This window comes from Equus asinus, chromosome 23 (assembly GCF_041296235.1).
Source record: "Equus asinus isolate D_3611 breed Donkey chromosome 23, EquAss-T2T_v2, whole genome shotgun sequence".
Taxonomy (NCBI): Eukaryota; Metazoa; Chordata; class Mammalia; order Perissodactyla; family Equidae; genus Equus; species Equus asinus.
The window spans coordinates 66,854,908-66,869,591 of NC_091812.1; the positions used below are offsets into that span (position 1 = coordinate 66,854,908).

At 41.8% G+C, this 14,684-nt stretch overlaps 1 protein-coding gene and 1 pseudogene across 18 annotated transcripts in view; one reads left to right on the forward strand and one right to left on the reverse strand.

Moving 5' to 3' along the window:
• Positions 1-14,684, reverse strand: part of ZNF169 (zinc finger protein 169) — a 124,658-nt gene that overhangs the window by 48,520 nt on the left and 61,454 nt on the right. For 3 of the 18 annotated variants that reach the window (XM_070496020.1, XM_044756968.2, XM_014857721.3), the window contains exon 1: positions 10,258-10,348. The exons of 3 other annotated variants lie outside the window; for them this stretch is intronic. The gene's annotated coding sequence lies outside the window, so the exon portion shown is untranslated. Of the gene's footprint in view, positions 1-7,824; positions 7,974-10,156; positions 10,349-14,684 lie in introns of those variants that run through there. 12 more of the 18 variants (XM_070496021.1, XM_070496017.1, XM_070496023.1 and 9 more) reach the window with 9 other exon arrangements.
• LOC106846173 (heterogeneous nuclear ribonucleoproteins A2/B1-like) lies at positions 12,202-13,754 on the forward strand (annotated as a pseudogene).

Here is a 14,684-nt window from a genome sequence, read left to right on the forward strand (position 1 = left end):
CTGTGACTACGAGGAGGGGTCCAGGTCCAGTCAGTAACAGCTGACAGGGTTCCTGGTTGGTGCAGTCTAAACAGCTGCACCCCCCCACACCAGTCGCAACAAGTGGAAGCAGTGACTAAACTCTATCCCTATGCGGCGGCACAAATCCACGCCATCAAGCAGTATGAAAAAATATATTAAATCTCCAGAACATAAGGAAAATGATTAGCACCCAGAAAACAATCCCAAAGACAATGACCTAAATGACGATGATTTCAAAACTGCCATTATTAAAAAACTCAACAAGTTAAAAGAGAATTCAGATAGACAACTCAATGAGTTCAGGAGCTATGTCACAAAAGAGCTTGACACTATAAAGAAGAACCAATTAGAAATACTGGAGATGAAGAACACAATGGATGAGATTAAGACAAATCTGGACTCTCTGAACAGTAGAGCAGATAATATGGAGGACAGAATTAGCAATTTGGAGGATACGAATATAGAAATGCTGCAGACAAAGGAGGAGAGAGAACTAAGACTAAAAAGAAATGAAGAAACTCTCAGAGAATTATCTGACTCAATTAGGAGATGCAACATAAGGATTATAGGTATACCAGAGGGAGAAGAGAAGGAGAAAGGGGCAGAAGGCCTGTTCAAAGAAATAATAGCTGAGAACTTTCCAAACTTGGGAGGAGAGATGGAACTTCATGTGACAGAAAACAATAGATCTCTAAACTTTATTAACGCAAGAAGACCAACCCCAAGGCATATAGTAGTGAAACTAGCAAAAGTCAATGACAAAGAGAAAATACTAAGGGCAGCCAGGCAGAAGAAAATAACTTACAAAGGAAACCCCATAAGGCTATCAGCAGATTTCTCAGGAGAGACCTTACAGGCTAGAAGAGATTGGAATGAAATATTCAAAATTCTGAAGGACAAAACCTGCAGCCAAGAATACTCTACCCAGCAAAAATATCCTTCAAATACCATGGAAAAATAAAAACTTTCCCAGATAAACAAAAGTTAAGAGAGTTCATCGCCACAAAACCGTCTCTCCAAGAAATGCTCAGGAAGAACCTCATTCCTGAAAAATCAAAAAAAGGAAAGGGGATACAAAATCCAGAACAAAGGAGATAAGCAGAAGGACAATAACACAAAGTAACAGCTCTCCATCAGGACAAAATGCAAAAGGACCGGAAAACAAGTGATAAAATGGCAACAGTAGGCCCCCATGTTTCAATAATCACTCTAAACGTGAATGGATTGAACTCTCCAATCAAAAGGCACCGAGTGGCAGGATGGATCAAAGAACAAGATCCAACAATATGCTGCCTCCAGGAAACACACCTCAGCCCCAAAGACAAACACAGGCTCAAAGTGAAAGGATGGAAGACAATACTCCAAGCTAATAATGAACAAAAGAAAGCAGGTGTTGCCATACTTACATCAGACAAAGTAGACTTCAAAGCAAAACAGATAGAGAAAGACAAAGAGGGGCAGTATATAATGATAAAAGGGACGCTCCACCAAGAAGACGTAACACTTATAAATATATATACACACCTAACACAGGAGCACCAAAATTCGTAAAGAAACTATTAACAAAACTAAAAGGAGACATCAACAGCAACACAATAATAGTAGGGGACCTCAACACCCATTAACACCAATGGACAGATCAACCAGACAGAAAATCAACAAGGAAATTATAGAATTAAATGAAAAATTAGATCAGATGGACCTAATAGATATATATCGGACACTTCATCCAAAAACAGCAGGTTACACATTCTTCTCAAGCGCGCATGGAACATTCTCAAGGATAGAACATATCTTGGGAAACAAAGCAAACATCAATAAGTTCAAGAGGGATGAAATAATGTCAAGCATCTTTTCTAATCATAATGCTATGAAACTAGAAATTAACTACAAGAATAAAGCTGGGAAAGGGTCAAAAATGTGGAGACTAAACAACATGCTACTGAACAAACAATGGATTATTGAAGAAATTAAAGAAGAAATCAAATATTATCTGGAGACAAATGAAAATGAAAACACACCGTACCAAATTATTTGGGACACAGCAAAGGCAGTCCGAAGAGGGAAATTCATTGCAATACAGGCTCACCTCAATAAGCAAGAAAAATCTTACATAAACAACCTCAAACGACACCTAACGGAATTAGAAAAAGAAGAACAAACAAAGCCCAAAGTCAGTAGAAGGAGGGAAATAATAAAAATAAGAGCAGAAATAAATGATATTGAATCAAAAAAGACAGTAGAAAGGATCAATAAAACAAAGAGTTGGTTCTTTGAAAAAATTAACAAAATCAACAAACCCTTAGCCAGACTCACTAAAAAAAAAAAGAGAGAAGTCTCAAATAAATAAAATTAGAAATGAGAGAGGAGAAATCACAACAGATACTGAAGAAATACAAAGGATCATAAGAGAATACTATGAAAAGCTATATGCCAACAAATTGAACAACCTAGAAGAAATGGATAAATTCCTAGACTCATACAACCTACCCAAACTGAATCAGGAAGAAACAGAGAATCTGAATAGACCAATCACAAGTAAAGAAATAGAAACAGTAATCAAAAACCTCCCCAAAAATAAGAGTCCAGGACCAGACGGCTTCTCTGGAGAATTCTACCAAACATTCAAAGAAGATTTAATACCTATCCTTCTCAAACTATTCCAGAAAATAAAAGAAGATGGAGCACTCCCTAATACATTCTATGAAGCCAACATCACCCTGATCCCCAAACCTGACAAGGACAACACAAAGAAGGAAAACTACAGGGCAATATCACTGATGAACATAGATGCAAAAATCCTCAACAAAATTTTGGCAAACCGAATACAGCAATATATCAAAAAAGATTATACACCATGATCAAGTGGGATTTATACCAGGGACACAGGGATGTTTCAACATCTGCAAGTCAATCAACGTGATTCACTACATTAACAAAATGAGAAACAAAAACCACATGATCATCTCAATAGATGCAGAGAAAGCATTTGAGAAGATCCAACATCCATTTATGATAAAAACCCTCAATAAAATAGGTATAGAAGGAAAGTACCTCAACATAATAAAGGCCATATATGACAAACCCACAGCCAACATCATATTCAACGGACAAAAACTGAAACCCATCCCTCTCAGAACAGGAACAAGACAAGGGTGCCCACTTTCACCACTCTTATTCAACATAGTACTGGAGGTTTTGGCCAGAGCAATTCGGCAGGAAAAAGAAATAAAAGGAATCCAAATAGGGAACGAAGAAGTAAAACTCTCACTGTTCACAGATTACATGATCTTATATATAGAAAACCCCAAAGAATCCATAGAAAAACCATTAGAAACAATCAACCACTACAGCAAAGTTGCAGGGTATAAAATCAACATACATAAATCAGTAGCATTTCTATATGCTAACAAGGAACTAACAGACAAAGATCTCAAGAACTCAATCCCATTCACGATCGCAACAAAAAGAATAAAATACCTTGGGATAAATTTAGCCAAGGAAGTGAAAGATCTATACAACAAAAACTACAAGACCTTCTTGAAAGAAATCGACGACGACATAGAGGTGGAAAGACATTCCATGCACATGGATTGGAAGAATAAACATAGATAAAATGTCCATACTACCTAAAGCAATCTACAGATTCAATGCTATCCCAATCAGAATTCCAATGTCATTCTCTACAGAAATTGAACAAAGAATCCTAAAATTCATATGGGGCAACAAAAGACCCCAAATTGCTAAAGCAATCCTGAGAAAGAAGAACAAAGCTGGAGGCATCACAATCCCTGACTTCAAAACATACTATAAAGCTACAGTAATCAAGACAGCATGGTACTGCTACAAAAATAGATGCACAGATCAATGGAACAGAATTGAAAGCCCAGAAATAAAACCACACATCTATGGACAGCTAATCTTCGACAAAGGAGCTGAGGGCCTACAATGGAGAAAAGAAAGTCCCTTCAACAAATGGTGCTGGGAAAACTGGACAGCCACATGTAAAAGAATGAAAATCAACCATTCTTTTTCACCATTTACTAAAATAAACTCAAAATGGATCAAAGACCTAAAGATTAGACCTGAAACAATAAGTCTTCTAGAAGAGAATATAGGCCGTACACTCTTCGACATCAGCTTCAAAAGAATCTTTTCAGACACCATAACCCCTCACATGAGGGAAACAATAGAAAGAATAAACAAATAGGACTTCATCAGACTAAAGAGCTTCTTCAAGGCAAGGGAAAACAGGATTGAAACACAAAAACAGCCCACTAATTGGGAAAAAAATATTCACAAGTTATTTATCTGACAAAGGGTTAATCTCCATAATATACAAAGAACTCACACAACTCAACAATAAAAAATCAAACAACCCAATTACAAAATGGGCAGGGGACATGGACAGACATTTCTCCAAAGAAGATATACAGATGGCCAATAGACACATGAAAAGATGCTCATCATCACTAATCATCAGGGAAATGCAAATCAAAACTACACTAAGATATCACCTTACACCTGTTAGAATGGCAAAAATATCCAAAACCAAGAGTGACAAATGTTGGAGAGGCTGTGGAGAAAAGGGAACCTTCATACACTGCTGGTGGGAATGCAAATTGGTGCAGCCACTATGGAAAACAGTATGGAGATTCCTCAAAAAGTTAAGAATAGAAATATCTTATGACCCAGCCATCCCACTACTGGGTATCTATCCTAAGAACCTGACATCAGCAATTCCAAAAGTTCCATGCACCCCTATGTTTATCGCAGCATTATTCACAATAGCCAAGTCATGGAACCAACCTAAGTGCCCAGCAACTGATGATTGGATAAAGAAGATGTGGTATATATATACAACGGAATACTACTCAGTCATAAAAAAGGACAAAGTCGTCCCATTCACAACAACATGGACAGACCTTGAGGGTATTATGTTGAGTGAAATAAGCCAGAAGAGAAAGACGAACTCTGTATGACTCCACTCATAGGTGATAGTTAACATATGGACAAAGAGAACTGATCGGTGGTTGCCAGGGGAAAGGGGGGTGGGGGGAGGGCACTAGGGGTGAAGTGGTGTACCTACAACAAGACTAATAATGATGTACAACTGTAATTTCACAAGGATGTTAACTTTCATAACCTTAATAAAAAAAATAGTTAACTCAAAAAGTTTTAAAATGAGAGAGAAAGAAACAAAACAGAATGGAGAAAAAGCAAAAAGCAATACGGTAGGTCTAAACCCAAATGTGTTAGTAATTAATGTAAGAATAATGTATGTAATATATGTTATATATGAATTAAATTCTCTAATTAAAAAAAAAAAAAAACTGTAGGGCCAAAGTTCTAAAAAGTTAGATGAGGACTAGCTCTAATGGCCTAGTGGTAAAGTTTGGGACATTCCACTTTGGCGGCCCAGGTTCAGTTCCTAGGTGTGGACTTACACCACTCGTCAGTGGCCATGCTGTGGCAGCAGCCCACAAACAAAAAGAGAAAGAGTGGCAACAGATGTTAGCTCAGGGTGAATCTTCCACAGCAAAAAATAGACAAATAAATAAAAAGTTAGATGAAATGGACTAATTCCTTTCAAAACAAAACTTATCAAAACTAAAATAGAAATTTTGAATAGCCCTATATCTGCTAAAGATATTAAAATCATAATTTTATACTTTATCAGAAATGAAAGTCAGGGTCACTGATAAATTCTATCAAATACTTAAGTAGGAAGAGAAGGGAATACTTCCCAATTCACTTTATGAGGCCAGTATAACCCAGATACCAAAATCTGAAAAAGAGATTACAAGAAAGAAAATTACAGACCAATATCCCTTATGCAAAAATCCTTTAAAAATATTAGCAAGTCCAATCTAGCAATACAAGGATAATATGTCATGAACATGTGAGACTTATCCAGGAGATGCAATGTTAGTTTAACAATTGAAAAGCAACCAATTTAATTATTTTGATTAACAGAATAAAGGAGAAAAATCACCTCAAGAGATATGGGGAAAAAATGACAAAATTCAATGGTGACGTATGATTAAAAACTCTCAGCCAACCAGCGACAGAAGGAATGTCCTCAACTTAATAAATAAGCAACTACAAAAAGCCTAGAGCTAATATCATACTTAATGGTAAAATATTGAAGGAAAGGATGTCTGATCTCACCAGCTCTATAGAACATTTGATTAGGAGACACAAAGCAAAAAGTGAAGAAAAAGAATGAAAAGAAATAAAGATTGGAAAAGAAGTAAAAAACAGATAAACTTAATAACTTAATAAACTTTGTATCAACTAAAATGTCTTAAAGTCAGACAATCTCAGGGCTGGAAAGAGTACGAAGCAAGAGAATTCTCTTTCAATGCTTGTAGGAGAGTAAAATGAACAAGTTTTGAAAACAGTATGGCACATTCTTATAATGTTAAACATACACCTATGATCTAGCCATTCCCAAAGAACCAAGGTTAATGAGAGAACCAGGAGAATTTCTTGGCAGCGGAGATGCACTACAAGAAATGGTTCCTTCAGACTGAAGAGAAATGATGCCAAATGGAAACCTGGATCTTCTGTGATGACTGAAGATCACCAGAAATGATAAATACATTCATACACAGAAAAGACTCTTTGTTTCTCTCCTAAAGTTTAAAAGACACACATGGCTGTTTATAGCAAAAATAATAAAATCACACTGTGTGATTGATGGCACAAGTAGATGCAATACATATGACAATTATAGCATAAAGTGATGGGGTAGAGGATTGCACATCCCTTATTTTACATGAACTGGTACAACACTAACTCTAAATAAACTGTGAAAGTTATGGATGTACACTGTCATATCTAGAGCAAACACTAAAAATAAAAAGTAAAAATGCAAAACAGTATGGCTAAATGGCAATTAAACTAAAATGAAATTCCAAAAAATAAATAAACGACCCAGAGAAGGCAGGAATAGGAAGAGAGGAACAAAAAACAAATAGAAAACAAAGAGTAAAAGGAGGGACCTAAACCTAACTATATTGATAATTACAGGAAACAAACTCACCAATTAACGAAAAGGAATGTATTGTCAGATTGCGTAAAAAACAAGACCCTGCCATAGGTTATCTACAAGAAACACACTTTAAATACAAACGAATAGGTGAGCTGAAAGAAAATGGATGGAAAAAGTTACAGCACACAAACAGTAAACTCAAGAAGGGTGGAGTGGCTTGTTAATATCAGATAAAGTATATTTCAAAACAGAGTATTACCAGAGATACAAAGAGATGTTTCATAATAAAAAAAAGGGGTCAATTCATCAGGAAAATATACCAAAGGTAAATGTATATCCATTTTCTAACAGTGCTTCAAAATAGATGAAGCAAAAATTAAGAGAATTAATGGAGAAATGGACAATTCCACAATCCTAGTTGGAGAACTTAACGCTCTGTCACAGCAATTGATAAAATAACCACTGCTAAGTAAATTGATAAAAATAACTAGACAGACCAGTAAGGAAATAAAAGATCTGAACATAAAAATCAACCAACTTGACCTAACATTTTATTAGAACACCCAACAACGAGAGAATATATTCTTTTCATGAGCCTATGGTACATTCACCAAGACACAGTATATGCTGGGTCATGAAATAACTCCCAACAAACTTACAAAGACTAACATTATATATAATTTGTTCTTTGACTTGAATGGAATTAAATAAGAACTCAGGAAGTTATCTAGAAAAATCCCAAACATCTGGAATTTAACAGAGACTAAGCAGAGGAAAACTGGATTTATCAAATGTAGACAACTCACTTGATGACGTTCGTCATAAAGGAGAGCAGAGACGAGGTAACAACTGAGGAAGAAATCATGACCCTGCTGAGCCAACACAAAGGCGAGGGGACAGGAGAAGGGCAAGAAGAACTGACAGGACTGAACAGCTCATCAGATTAGTGGGAAACCTGGAAAACACAAGGAGGCAAGGAGAACCCTGTGGTCATGCAGCATGAGCCAAGGGGTGGAATCACGCCATTAACAAAGATCAGCAAGGCCAGAATGGGTGAAAAGGGGAAGCAGGTATTCAGAAGGCAGAATTCCAAATACTCTCCCAATACATGCCTCTTACCTGGGTTGTTGAAAGAGTACGATTTAAACTGTAGCAAGGAATTTTGAGACAATTGTGGAAATTGACCACAGCCTGCGTATTAGATGACATCAAGGAACTTTGCTTAATTTTTTGGGTGTGACATTTGGTAGAAAGGTTGTTTTCTTTAAAGTCCTTATTCAAAAGAGATGCATACTGAAGTATTCACAGGTAAAATGATATCTGGGATTGCTGCAAAATACTTCAGCAGAGAAAAGGAAAAGGAAGAGGGGAAGAGCAGAATGTTGACAACTGCTGAAGCCGAGTGAGGGAGCACATAGACGCTCTTTCAATATGCCACTACTTTTGGCTGTATCTGTAAAATTTGCATAATAAATTTTAAATTTAGTAACTCCACACCCCAAAAATAAGGAATGTGGAAAAAACTTTAAGGTGGGAGGGGGAGTGGACTGCAAACACTGGAAGGTCTGATTCCCACCTTCTGTTAGTGTCATTAATGTCACCAACACAAGTTAATGTCATTAGGGGCTGAGATCAAGGATCAGGAGAAAGTGAACGAATGTCTTATCTTTATCAGCATTAGATGTATGAGACAAACTCGAAAAACAGTACACCTCTTTTGAAATTTTCATTAAAACTCTGAAAGTTAAAGAACAGCCAGCTCCAAAGTGGAAGCTACTTAATCCTCTACTACCCCCCTTCGCTCTCCATAAAAGGAGACTTCTACTAGCTAACGTGCAAGACGGCTGAGGAAATACGATATGGCAGTGAACAGAAGGCTTTCAAAACGGCACTTCTCAGCACCACTGTTTTGCCAGCACTCCAAAGATCCGAGGAGACAACCCTGTGAAGCAGGTGGACAGAAACAACGCGGGAGAATTCCCTGAAGATGCTGGAAAGCCCCTGAATGAGGGCAGGGGGATGCGCCCCAGGAGGACCCCTGTGCAGGGATGTGCCCCTTTAAGTACAGGCCTGGCTGTCTGGGAACCCTGCAGCTCTGAGCCCCAGAAGGGACGTTACAAGGCCCAAGAATCGAGGAGCAAAGCAATCACTCTCCATTATGGGGAAAACGTCACCAGAACACAAGGAAGCGGTGCCCACCAGAGACGGGCTGCCAGGCCCCTAGGCGTTCTCCCCTCCCGGATCGCCCCTGGGTGTGGGGGGTGGGGAGCAGAGAGCTCCAGGGAAGACCAGGGCACAGCAGAAGCATCTCCAGCCTCAGGCTTCTCTCCGAGCCCAGGCGGCAGGCTGGAGACCCTCATTAAAGTAAGGTATCAGAACGAGGCAGGGGAGGGAAGGACGGCCCGCGGGCCACAGTCAGGGGGTGGCAGATGCACCCAAAGAGATGCACACTTGGGGCTGCGGATTTGGGGGAGAAAGGACAGAACTCTCATCGATAAGTGGTCAATCTGAGCGGCGAATCCATGGAACTTCGCGGCTACTCCTGGGTACGTTTGCGGTGTTTTCATCATGAAAGCTGATAAGAAGAACTTAAGCCTGGATGTCTAACCCCCACGCCCTCTCCCAGCCCGAGTAATTCAGGGGCTCAGCAGGCAGCCCCCTGGGGCTTGGAGAAAGTGCCCTGCCCCGGGGTCCGCTGCCCCCCCCATGCTCCCGGAAGGCCCCGGCACCGGATGAGCCAGACCGCTGCGGCAGTCGCCGATCTGGACACAGGGACGCCCCGCGCAACCCCGGATGTCCGACCCCGCCAGGCCCTTCAACTCCCCCAGGAGCTCGCGGGCCCCAAGGCCGCTGACTCAAGTCGTTCGGCCCTCGCCGCCCCCCACCATCAAGGCACGTCTGGGGGTCCGGCCCAGGCCAAGCCTTCCCCCAAAAGCCGGGCCCTGAGGCCAAGCGGCGCCCCCATCACCACGGGGGACACCGCCCGGCCGCGCGCCCCAGCAGTGGGACGTCTGCTCCGAGCCAGGGCAGCTCGTGTCCCCCAAATCCAGGACAGGACGCTGGGCCCCCGGCGCGGCGGACGGAGCGCGACCCGAGATCCCGGGCGGACCGCACCCGACCCCGCCCGGACAGTCAGACCTCAAGGAACCGGCCACCGCAGCGGGCCCTCCCCCGCCGCTCTCGCCCGGCTCTCCTGACCCTCCCTCCCCAGAGAGGGCGGCCACAGTCGGCGCGCTCACCCCGGCGCCCGAGCGCAGTCAGCCCGCTCTGAGAGACCACGGCGGGACGCACCACCCACAATGCTCCGGGACGGCCTGCGCGACCCACAATGCCCTGGGGCGGGGCGCGTCAATACCCACAATGCCCCGAAGCTTGGGCCGCGGAACTACGCTCCCCACAATGCCCCGGGCGCGGGCTCGACCGCGCAGACGCCTCGTCGCTGACCCGGAGTTTGGTGGCGCTGGTCGTCATCTCCTCAGCGCCGCGGGCCCGCGCCACAGCCGCTTGGGCTCTTGCGGGATCTGGGGAAGTCAGACAAGTCAAGTCAAACGGCCTTTCGGGCACGTGAGAATGGGGCCTCAGGTGAGCACTACGAGTTTTCTTTTTAACCTACAGGTTCTTGTAATTTTCATTTAAATTGCTGTTAAAAAAAAAGAAGACGTTGGTCACCTGGATGTGTGCTCGTCCTCCCTGGTGCGGACTCCCGCCGGGCTTTTACGTTTAAGTGACGACGCGGAGTGAATGCACTTCTGAAAAACGCCGACGGTCCTGCCCTTTTTCCTTTTTAAAGAGGAAGATTCTCAAGTTTATGGAAAAAACAATAATTCGAAGAAAACCGAGGAGAAACTAAACGTGGAGACATTTAAAGCTACAATAATTAAAACTGTTTTACCAACAGAAACCGTTGATTAGATGTAACGGAACAAGAGTCTCTGTAGAAATACACCCTTCTGGGAACAGACAGAAGTGTTTTCAAGTTACTTCCTGTTTGCTTCTTCTCTAAATGAAGTAACAGGAACCAGAGTAGCCTCCTGCCTAAAAGAGCTTTAAAAAGGACAAAATAGATGCAACAGCTGGTTCGAAGGCGCTGAACGTGAGACACTGAGGAGCAGTGAACCCTGAGGGCTGGGGCACAGCCAGGACAGCCCTTCGCTTCCTCCGGCCGAGAGAAGCTTCAGGCCGCGGGAACCGGAGCGGAGGGGCCTCCGGCGTCTGAGCGCCGCCCAGCGCGCCTGCGCCGCCTGAGGGAAGCTGTGCGCTGCAGGGGCCGGGACTGGCGCCTGTTCCCGCCAGGCGGGGGAAAGCTGCACCATTCACACGGCCTGGAGGAAAGTACTCAAAAAGGTTTTTTGCCTCAAATGGGGCAAAATTAGACCTAAATGCTTGATTGAGATAATTTTTATAATAAATTTGGGGGAGAAGCATGTCACATATGTTTCCGAAATCTTGCATCACTCCTTTTTTGCACTCATTATGTATGCTGAATTACACATATTCTTATATAAAATTTTAAAAGAAGCCTAAATTCAAGGTCTCTCATGAGCTATAAATCTAATATAATCCAATTAAAATAGTATTTTCAACACCATAAAGTAATTCTAATATTTATCTGGATGACTATATTGGTGATATCAAGAAAATGGTAATAAATAATACAGCTGAATTTGCTTTATTAGCATTTTAATATAAAACTATAATAATCATGTCACAGTGATGCAAGTCAGCTGAATGGAACTAAAGGGGAAAGTCAATAAAGTAAGAAGGAAGCAAGTGAGACAGGAAGAAAGGGAGAAAACTGAGGTGATTTCAGAACAGTTTCGAATGCTTAAGAATATAGTTACTTATCTGGGGAATTAAACTAGTTCACAAAAAAAAATATAAAAAGAAAAATCAGGGGCCAGCCCGTGGCCGAGTGGGTAAGTTCGCACACTCCGCTGCAGGCGGCCCAGTGTTTCGTAGGTTCGAATCCTGGGTGCGGACATGGCACTGCTCACCGAGCCACGCTGAGGCAGCGTCCCACATACCACAACTAGAGGGACCCACAGCTAAGAATATACAACTATGTACTGGGGGGCTTTGGGGAACAAAAGGAAAAAAATTAAATCTTTAAAAAAAATACAAATCAGAAATGTAACATGATGAAATATAAATGATTTTGAAAACTATCTTGTGGTATGGAAGGCCTTTGCATATATTACACCAAAGCAGAGACCATCAAGAAACAGATGCCTCAAGACAACAGTGCTGGGATAAGTGTGTTCATGCTCCTTGGCAGAGATCTTACTCATCTCTCTGGGCTGAAATCCAGCTGAAGTGACTGAGTCTGCTATGAAGAGAGAAGAGGGGCGTTTCTGTAAACTCTTTATTGGTGGTTTAAGCTTTGAAACTACAGAGGAAAGTCTACTGTGAGCTATGGAGAAAACTTACAGACTGTCTGGTAATGAGGGACCCTGCAAGCAAAAGATCAAGAGTATTTACTTGGTTTTGTAACTTCTTCATCCATGGCTGAGGTTGATGCCACCATGGCTGCAAGATCTCATTCAATTGATGCGAGAAAGCTGGAGCCGAGATGTGCTGTAATGAGAGAAATCTGGAAAACCTGGTACTTGTGTAACTGTGAAGAAGCTGTTTGTTGGTGAAATTAAAGAAGATACTAAGGAACATCACCTTCAAGATTACTGCAAGGAATATAGAAAAGTTGATACCATTTGAGATAATTACTTACAGTCTGGAAAGAAAAGCGGTATTGGCTTAATTACTTTTGATGATCGTGATCCTGTGGATAAAGTTGTTCTGCAGAAATACCATACCATCAGCGGTAAGCATTAAGAAAGGTGCTGGGGCCAGCCCTGTGGCGCAGCGGTTAAGTGCACATGTTCTGCTTCGGCAGCCCAGGTTCGCTGGTTCAGATCCTGGGTGCGGACATGGCAGCGCTTGGCAAGCCATGCTGTGGTAGGCGTCCCACATGTAAAGCAGAGGAAGATGGGCACGGATGTTAGCTCAGGGCCAGTCTTCCTCAGCAAAAAGAGGAGGGTTGGCAGCAGATGTTAGCTCAGGGCTAATCTTCCTCAAAAAAATAAATAAAAATAAGAAAGGTGTTGTCTAGACAAGAAATGCAGGAAGTCCAAAGTTCTAGGAGTGGCAGAGGAGCCTACTGTAGTTGGAAGGATTCATGCAGAGGCAGTGGAAATTTTAGACCAGGATCAGAAAGCAAATTTAGAGGAGGATCTGGTGGAGCACATGGATTTGGGAGGACATGGATTTGGGAATGGCTATAATGGGTGTGAAGGAGGTTCTGGAGGTGGGAGTTCTGGAAGTAGCACTGGTTACTAAGGAGGAAGAAGATACAGTGGTGGAGGACCTAGATAAGGCAACCAGGGTGGGGGCTATGGAGGTGGTTATGACAACGCTGGAGGAAGAAATTATGGAAGTGGAAATTACAATGATTTTGGAAATCACAACTAGCAACCTTATAACTATGGTCTAATGAAGAGTGGAAATTTTGGTGGCAGCAGGAACATAGGGGGGACCAAATGGTGGAGGAAACTATGGTCTAGGAGGCAGTGGAGGAAATGAGGGTTATGAGGGAGGGTTATGAGCTTCTTACCCTATTTGCCATGGACTTCACTGTATCACTTGGAGAGGACAAGAGCTGATAAGTAACAGAAGAGCTTCAGGTTATGAAAATAATGTTTAGAAAACTTAGATATGCGTAAATATGGAGTGATATGGCAGAAGACACGAGAGAAGATGCAGAGAGGTGTTTTGTGAATGGATTGCATTATTTAATAACATTATTATAGAGGAAGGACTGTAAAAAAAATGCCTTTGAGACAGTTTCTTACCTTTTTAATTGTTTCTGGTGGTATTGGTAATAATTTAGAAACATTCCTTCCTTGATAATGTTAAATGTGTAAGTTTCAGGTGTTATGTGAAATCTTTTAAAACAATTTTCTTAAAATATTGAAACGCTACTAGCCAGGATGACAGTTTCTTTTTAAAGAATTTAAGTGCATGTGTAGAGTTAAGAAGTTCTTGTGGCCAGCCCCATGGCCGAGTGGTTAAGTTCACACACTCCACTGCGGCAGCCCAGGGTTTCACCAGTTTGGATCCTGGGTGCAGACATGGCACCACTCATCAGGCCACACTGAGGCGGCGTCTCTCATACTACAACTAGAAGGACCCACAACTAAAATATACAACTATATACTTGGGGGATTTGGGGAGAAAAAGCAGAAAGAAAAGAAAAAAAGAAGCTCTTGTACATTTATAATAATTTAATAAAATAATTATAGAGGAAAAAAATGCCTCTTCATTTCCAGCCAAAGTAGAATAGCCCTCTTCCTCCTAGGCTCTCCCTCTTACCACGAAAAACTTGACCTAACACAACAAACAAGCATGGGCAGAATCTGAATGTGAAGGAAGACTGTTATTGAGCCACACAGTGTGTTCCCTTTGTTACTGCTGTTTCCCATATATACTGACTAGGGTGCTGGAGAAGCCTCCAACCAGGAACAGCCCAACCAGCATGGACCAAAAACCCTCCAAGAAACAAGAAAATTCTGTTCTCCCTAGCCAAATGACTAGGAAAAGTTTAGGCTAACATCAGAAAACTTGTGGCAATACCACCCTACTCCAACCAAGCACCAATGTAAAAACCTCATCA